The sequence below is a fragment of the Sinocyclocheilus rhinocerous genome, unplaced genomic scaffold, assembly GCF_001515625.1.
Source record: "Sinocyclocheilus rhinocerous isolate Xijiao unplaced genomic scaffold, SAMN03320098_v1.1 scaffold514, whole genome shotgun sequence".
In the NCBI taxonomy this organism is placed as follows: Eukaryota; Metazoa; Chordata; class Actinopteri; order Cypriniformes; family Cyprinidae; genus Sinocyclocheilus; species Sinocyclocheilus rhinocerous.
The window spans coordinates 1-8983 of NW_015658605.1; the positions used below are offsets into that span (position 1 = coordinate 1).

An 8983-nucleotide genomic window follows, 5' to 3' on the forward strand; every position below is an offset into this window, starting at 1 on the left:
ACTACCTTACTAACTATTAATGAGCAGCAAATTAGGAGTTTGAGGGAAAACTCTTAGGTAACAGTGAATGTGTTCCTTAATCTAAAGTGTTAACGACTAGATAGAGACTGAGCAAAATATTTTCCCACGTTGCAGTTGTGTTCTCAGATCTGTAGCTTCTTCAGAGTCATTTTTGTGTTTTTTTTTTTCTTCTGAAGTGTCTTTGTAAAGATTTGACCTTTTCTAAGTACCGTCTAGAATGGTTTATTCTAGCATCCGCTTCTTGTCAATTGAAACAGCAGCGCAAGATTTCGGCTTCCAAACATTTGGATGTTTTGTATCCATTTCTCAATTTATGAATTGCACTTTTGTCTTCATTTTCACTTGGACTGAAGCAAATCTTTTTTTATGCACTGATAGCAATATAATGCAAGCAATATTAGATAACTTCTGTTGCGTAATTTGAAGCGGTTATCAGACTTTCCATCATGTTTTCTGTTGCTTCCCCCAGGTTCTGAAATAGTAGTGAAATAATCTAATGAGATGACGTGCATTTCATTTTTAAAGTATTTAATTCACTGAATTATCCAAAATATACATTGCCATATTTGGTAACACTTTACTTGAAGCCTAATGCTTTAGACGTTCATAATGTATTATTGCCATTGTACGGTATATTTTGTAGAGTTTACTGACTAAAGTTAAAATGCATTATATATGCCGATTCCATGTTGCATCTGAAATTGTCATTTGTGTAATGCATTATACTTTCTAAAGGTGTAAGTATTATAACTGTATAATTCATGCATTAAAAATACTTTGCATTGTATGTAAAGGCGTCAAGTAAAGTGCTACATTTTAATTTTATATGCAGACCATTTTTAGTTGAATTTCCATCAAAACTAGCTCATAAAATAATATAACCGTAGTATTTTGGTTAACTGGCATGTGTGTCTAAGGACCCCTGTCATATAATCATAATTCACATGCCAGTTCACCCTCTTTCACCCGGCTGATGCATAAACACAATCACTATTCTCCTCGTTTTATCATATCGCTCTCTGTCTGTCTCTTCTCTGTTTCATCAACAGACCGTATTTGTCGTCGTGCCACAGCTCTGTCAGATCTTCCTTTTTTGGAAGTGCTTTGCTCATCCTTGCCTCTGAAAGGTCTCGCAGGCAGTGGAACCGTACTTGAAAGCCTCAGGATATTTAATGCTATAGAGCTGCAGTAAAAGAGTGTTTACTGTCTCACTGAACCACATAAGGACCCTGGTCTATTGTGTAATCGCTCGCGAACTGATGGAAGAGACCGTAAACAGAGCAGGCTGCTTTATTTAAGAGCCACATTCACTCTTTGATTTCGTCAGCAGCGTGTTCTTGGCCAAAGAGGTTTTTATTTGGGAATTTATTGACGTTTTAATGTCTTTAAACAAACCAGATCTCTTGGGATAAAACACAAGTTTTCAATGAATAGTATCAAATTCTGATGGAGAAACAACATGATTGAATTCATTTGATTGGAGAAAACAAAGAGACTTTTTGTACACTAGTACATTTGAAAGTTTGGGTTGTTCAGATTTGTAAGTTTAAAAAAAGAAAAAGTCTCTTCTGCTCACCAAAGCTATATTTATTTGATACAAAAATACAGTAAAAACAGTAATATTGTGAAATATTTTTATGATTTAAAACAACTGTTTTCTGTTTGAATATCAGTTAAAATGTATTTTATTTCTGTGATCAAAGCTGAATTTCCAGCATCATTACTCCAGTCTTCAGTGTCACATGATCTTCAGAAATCATTCTAATATGCTGATTTGCTGCTCAAGAAACATTTATGATTATTATCAATGTTGAAAACAGTTCATATTTTTGTAGATTTTTACAAACAATTATTTAATGCATAGAAAATTCAAAAGAACAACATTTTAAATATAAATCTTTTGTAGCATTATAAATGTCTTACTGTCACTTTTTATCAACTGAATGCATCTTTACTGAATAAAAGTATTATTATAAAAAAAACAAAAAACTGTAGTCTTCAATTCCAATCAATTGTACATAACTGAAAACTCGCGCTGCAATATAATTCACGATACTGGTTTCACAATGCAATTTTCTCACTATATTTTTTAAATATAGAGATTAAAATAAGATTTAAGACAAATTATAAATCAAAGTGTCCTTTTATTATTTCCCAGACAAAATGTTGCACATTTCTTTGTGCAAAAAAAAAAATCTCTTCATAAAAACAAAGGCTTTTTTTGTTTGTTTGTTTTAATATCAGCACAACCACATTTTCCAGCAGAAAATGCACCTTGTACAGAAAATGCATTTGAAGCAAACACAGAATGGTCTGTTTTTTGTTTTTTTTTTCAGTTTATTTATTATTACAGTTATTTTATTTCAAGTAATATATATATATACAGTGGGTACGGAAAGTATTCAGACCCCCTTAAATTTGGTTTTAGTGAACTATAATAAGCCTGGACAATATGTGCTGATGCAGCAAGTGGTGCATTTGTATTCCATGCTGAACGTATCCGGAGAGCGCTGAGCAGTGTTTACATTAGCAGTAATGTGACCATGCTAATTTATGAGCCCTATGTGGTGCCATTGTTGGCAGCTTACATAACAGACTAAAGACTCCACTCCGACTGAAGCTCGATTTAACGTCTAAACAGTGCTGTGTAAATATTTCTTGGGGTGGCATGATGTCTTCAAACACACACCGTCATTAGACGTTCTTTAGAAGCTGAGTCTCATCTAAATCTTGCATTTGTCTTAACTGTTCTCATTTGCGGTTTTCTCAGAGCTGACGCTTGGTTTAAGAGCGACACCGTTCAAAGTGACCAGCTCAAGTCTCTCGTCTGGATCCTCAGTTAAGGTATTTAACAGAAGCAGACTGTTTGAACACAAAACAAATCTATATTAGTCAATGTTTTGTAGCATAAACAGGAGTCGTGATAAGTTTTCATCTTCTCTTTGACCCTTATAAGATCCTTTTTTGCTGCTGTGCCTTTAAGGCCTTCACATGAATTACATCTTTGCATGTTAAATGAGTAACGGTGCTTTGCTGTGTTAGCAAGACACTCGCTACTGTCTCAGTGTGAACTTTGACACTTTCAAAGGTCTCGTCACTCACTACTGAAACAGCTGACAAGTGCAAACAATTCACAAAAGCTTCAGAAAGGAAGTGCCTCTAGGACCAAAGACGTAATTTCCTCTGTTCATGGGACAGAAACCCTACAGTGACCCGTGAATGTCATACACACTCTCACAGATTAAAGTCAGCATACAGTCAAAATGGCATGTTACTGGTCTTGTTGCATGTTACAGTTATTTTCAGTTAGGCATCAGAACTTTAGAAAGCAGCAGAAAAAACGTAAATATCCACGTTCACATCTCAAAAATCGGTGAAATGAGCACAATTTTGTTTCTTGGACCAAGAAAGACCTGTGATCGAAGACATTTAGGCCAAAAAAAATAATGTAGTGACAACTACACTCTCATTCAAAAGATTGGGATCGACAAGATTTTTTTTCAATGTTTTTGAAATAAATCTTTTATGCTTACCAAGGCTGTATATTTGATCAAAAATACAGTTAAAAACAGTAAAATTGTGAAATATTATTACAATTTAAAATAAATGTTTTCTATGTGAATATATGTTAAAATGTAATGTATTTCTGTGATACAAAGCTGAATTTTCAGCATCATTCCTCCAGTCTTCAGTGTCACCTGATCCTTCAGAAATAATTCTAACAAGAAACTTTATATTATAATTATTTTATTATCAATTTTGAAAACAAGATTCTTCAAGATTTTGGTTTCAAGATTCTTTGACGAATAGAAAGTTCAAAAGAACAGCATTTATTTGAAATAGAAATCTTTTGTAACATTTTAAAAGTCTTTACTGTCACTTTTGATCAATTTAATGCACCCTTGTAGGCTTGCTGCGATAGACTGTGTTGACGGTGATACCGGTGTTAAGCCGCAACACCGGTTATGTCACTTGTCCACCGCGTCACCGACCCCCACCGTCGTTTTGATTTTTTTATAGTAATAAAAATAATTTAGTTCAGTAAAAGAACAGACACTACAATTAAAAACTGAACGCGGCTGCTCAATGCAGCGTGCCGAACGACAGTCGCATCACAGATCAGATTTCGTTTCTCCAGTGAGGAGAGTGAGTCGAGCTGACTGACAAGAAGAGTGAGGTGAGACAGACAAGACGATCGCGGATGATTTAGTTTCGAAACGAAATGCAAAAGCGCCTGTTTGGCAATATTTTGGATTTTGAAAAGCCTGTTGACTTTTGCCGTTTATCTAAGGTGATTTTGGAAGTTTTTTTAAACATTCGTTTCTTATTTAATTGGTTCCACATTGTTTGCTGATTTTTACTTTATTTAAACTTTGTGTAATTTATTTATTTTATTTGACATCAAGGTGTATGCCGTGCCTCCAAGCTTTCTTACTAGTTTTGCTAATAAACGTTCTACGTTTCTTATTTATTTGGTTATATATTATACATGCTTACTTATTTCCAGTTTTGTATACCTATTAAACTTTATGCAAGTTATTTGTTATTTTATATTAGGCATAGCCTGCCCTATAGCATGGTGTATCTGTATTTGTTTTGTTAATAAAAGTTCTATGTTTTATATATACGCTAAAGAGAGTTTGACGTTGTATTTTGTTGTTGCATTCAAGCAATTGACGCCAAACTGCCGCTAATTCAAAAGTGAAAGTAAAATGCGCACGGCACTTTTAAGCTATTTAAAAGCGACGGAAAGCGAGGAAAAGAGGGAACGCCCAAACGAACTAAAAACAAACAATTGCTTTACGCAAATTGCCGCTATTTCAAAGTGAAAGTAAAATGCACACGCCGCTTTTACAAGCTATTTAAAACCGATGGAAAGCGAGGAAAAGAGGGAACGCCCCGCCCCCACGGTGATACCGGTATTACCGGTGTTGTCACACGTCGATTAACGGGTGGGAAAATTTCCTCACCGTCACAACCCTACACCCTTGCAAAATAAAAGTATTAATTTCTATGAAAGAAAAATCCCTAAACTGTTGACCGGTATTGTATGCGTCTTCACTCATTCACACATCTCTCTTCCTCTGCCATAGTTTCTCCCATCAGCCCTGTGGTCTCTGGGATCTCATACATTAGTGTCCAGAGAGAGCAGTGTTGCCAGATCTCCATAGAAAAACAAAGCCAAAACAAGAGACTTGCCTCACCAAAATAAGCCCTAATATGGGACTGAGTTCTTTAAATAAGCATAAAACAACATGACTGCACATAAATAAGTGTCTTTGAGAAAAACCAAGCTTATAAAAAGCAGACATGGCAACACTGAATGAGAGCGCACTCTCTAAAAACTGCAGCTTTTACGAGCGTTAACAAAACACAGCACCTCTGTCAACGATGGTTGACTTAAAATTGTCTGATATAATACGTCTCCGGTCATTTTGGTCAAAAATCACAGACACCAAACAAGTTAAACTCGCTCAGTAGTATTGTAGTTTTGGTTGTAACTCTTATACAGTCCCACATTTAATTGCAGTTGGAATTTGCTGTGTGTGTGTGTGTGTGTGTATGAGAGAGAGAGAGAGAGAGAGAGAGTGTGTGTGTGTGTTTGTGTGTGTGGCCTTTGTGTTTCAGTCATCCTGTCTCCCACAGAGCATAATAAACACTTAAAGCACATCTTATAAAACACTTTAAAAAAATAATACAAATTGGATTCAGAAAGTATTTAGACCCTTTCATTTTAATTGTTGCGGACTTATACTAAAATGTTTAACATTTTTTATTTCTTTTTAATAAACTTGATAAGTTACCACAAATCTGTTTTTAACTTTGTCATAATAGGGTGTGGAGTGTAGATTGATGTAAAAGAAATAATTTAAAGCATTTTAGCAAAAGCCTGCAATGTAACAAATACTTTTGAAAAAAAAAAAATACTGAATGTAATCCTTTTGGACACTTAATTTTATGTTAATTAGGTGCTTAAGTCCTATACTTAAGCAGGGCTTAAGCACATCTTTATATGTAATTTCATGATTACTTCTATTGTCTTATGTGGTTAAAGTGCACTGCTGAATGTACTGACAAGTATTTATGGTATAAATATATTTTAATGTCATTTCAATGGAAACTTGAATGTCTTGCAATTAAATATATTTGTAGTTAGACATTTGTAATGATAACGCTGTGATTTAGTATATTTTAAAATATATTAACTTTAAATGTAATATTAAATAACACTCTACAGTTAAAATTATAATCAAGTACTTTACATGTGCTTTAGTATGTTAGTCAACACTTCAAAATAAGTGTACTTAATTAAATGCATGTTGTAAAATTGTATTTAAGTGTGTTAAGAAATGGTCATGAAAGTGTCTCTCTTTGAGTACATTTAAATGGCTTTTTATTTCATTAATATTATTTGCAAGTACAGTTTTTAAGAGTTTTCGTTGTTGTTTTTTTTAACTAAGATTTGAAGTACACTACAAGTGTGCATTCAATACAATTAAACACACTTCTTTTTCAAGGGAGGAAAATCTGTTCCTATGTAGGTTAATGAGGTCAAATATTTAAACTATAGCAAAACATCACAACAGGTACACAAGTAAACGCGTCTTAAATCCCGTCGCGTCTGTAACTCAGGTGGGGCAGTGTGGTAATCCCGTTAAAGGATAAGTACTGACGCTTCATTAGCAGGTTGACAAGGCTATTTCACACAAATGAGGGATTAATATCTCAGAGTGAGAGCGACAGAGAAGAAAGAGAAAGCCTTAAGAGACAGAACACACACAGCAGGAATCATGATTTGAAGGCAAGCTTGTTTACGGCAATCTGGGACAGAGGTAAAAATGAGTAGGATTTGAGGAATAAATAGTGATTGCTGTGTTGTGTACTAGCAAACATGAACCGCTGGAGATTTTGTTAAGCTTTATTACAAATACAATGATTACTACAATGACAGACATATGTCTAGCAGTGTTAACAGCTGATCGTAACGGATGGGTTTGTGTGGTTGTTAAATGCATGTTGTTTGCCCTTTGCTTCTCTGTTCCTTTTAAAGTAATTTCCTGGATGGTGATTTGCGCGGTACAGATTGTCCTAGATGTAGGTCAAACTGTTTAGCACAGATGGGACAGTAATTAGAAGCAGGGTTTTGAGAGACTTGATGGGAAAACCACAAGGAGTGGTATGGGAAGTAATCTACGACTGTCTCAACCACAAATGACTCAAGTTTCCAGTGTGAAAGCAAAAACTCAAGGTGACAAAATCACAGCCGGTCAATATGTGGAGGGGATTTTGAACCAGTGACTTTTCATGCAAACGCAAACATGACAGAAATAGAAATCAAACAACCAAACTTGATTTTAATAGCTGTTTTCTTGTGTCATCTCTGTTTAGGACACAGTGTAAGAGACAGTTGTCCCAATGAAAATGTTTTTTTACAGTATTATTCTTTACATTTTTATTAGGCCTTTCAAGATTAATGTAGCTGGAATAGCTGTTCATTGAGTTATTTCAGAAACGCAGAGCTTACTTTGTATTTTATGTGTAATTCTTTTGTGTATTTACCCTGGCTTGGTGAATACCTAATTTATGTCAGTATTTTCAACCTTTTGACAAAAATCAGCTTATTTCTCAACATTTATGTATAGCATTGTTCTGAAATATGTAGAAAATTTGATGTCATGGATGTGTAAATGTTTAATGCAGCAGCAGAATACAGTAAAAATCTAATAATCATGGCATGTTTTATTTCAGTTTTTTACTAAATAAACAAAGAAAAGTGTTTAACCATTTATTTATACGCACCTGTATAATTAGAGGTGGGCAATATGAATAAAATATGTACGAAACACAATATTGTTCAAAAGTTTACTGTCAGTAAGTGTTTTTTTTTTTTTTTACTGAAATTAATACTTTTAATCAGCAAGGACACATTAAATTGATCAAAAGTGACAGTAAAGACATTTATAATGTTCCAAAAGATTTTTATTTTAAATAAATGTTGTTTATTAGAACTTTGTATCATAGTTTCCACAAATTATGAAGCAGCACAATTATCTTTCAGTTTATACTTTACCAGTGAAATTTCACACTTCTCAAAGTTGTATTGCTGCTGTCACTTTAAGACTTAATGCACAGATTCAATGTATTACTACTAGGGTTGGGTACCGTTCACATTTTAACCGGTATGGTACCGTTATCGGTACCTGAATTTCGGTGCCGGTACCCAATGGTACCTTTTTCCGGTACTTTACTCTCTGTGTAATTACAAAAACATTTATTTCAGTGAAAAAATAAGTCCAAAAGTCTCAATTTCAACATCTTGAACATTAGCGCCCTACAAACTTGTTCTTTCTTTTTTTTTTCCCCCCCAGAAATTCTTGTTTTAGTTTTTCTGAAAATCAAATGAAGGCATTAAACATTTATTTTAAATCAAATGAAAATTAAGCCCTTTTATTTTTTGGCAAATAAAACTGAGGTTTACTGTTGAAATTAATACATGGAAGAAAAATTGTGTGAATATTCCTTTAAAACATTTTGAATAGGCTAATAATTGTATTATTTTTTTTACAATTAAGTGATTAATCTGTTTGTAATATTTATTTTTATCATTTAATTGTTTTATTTAAATTTGATAGAAAATGGACTATTTAAGGATGTACATTATACTGTACAAAAGTAATACAAGAGTAATATATTTCTGTTACATGTTAAACCGTACTTTTATTTTGACAGGTTGCCATGAAGTTTCTGTGTGTATACAGTATGATGATGCTAGTTTTCTCAAATGAAAAGGTAAAATTCTCGCGAAGTGACTCTCACAGCAGCTCTGGAGATTAAGTGTTTGTGTTCATGCTGTCATATAGACCAATTTCAGTATTTGCAAACAGTGATGACGTTTTTGTGGGCGGAGCCTATCTGGTGGCAGAAAATGACAGTTTTAACGTAGCAGTCTATTCAAGCCATG

General features: G+C 33.9%; 1 protein-coding gene across 1 annotated transcript in view; it reads left to right on the forward strand.

Annotated features, from left to right (window-relative positions):
- Positions 1-6722: 6722 nt before the first annotated feature.
- LOC107722756 (smoothelin) overlaps positions 6723-8983 on the forward strand; it is a 32612-nt gene continuing 30351 nt past the window's right edge. Inside the window, exon 1 of the mRNA XM_016531226.1 lies at positions 6723-6854. The gene's annotated coding sequence lies outside the window, so the exon portion shown is untranslated. The remainder of the gene's footprint in view (positions 6855-8983) is intronic.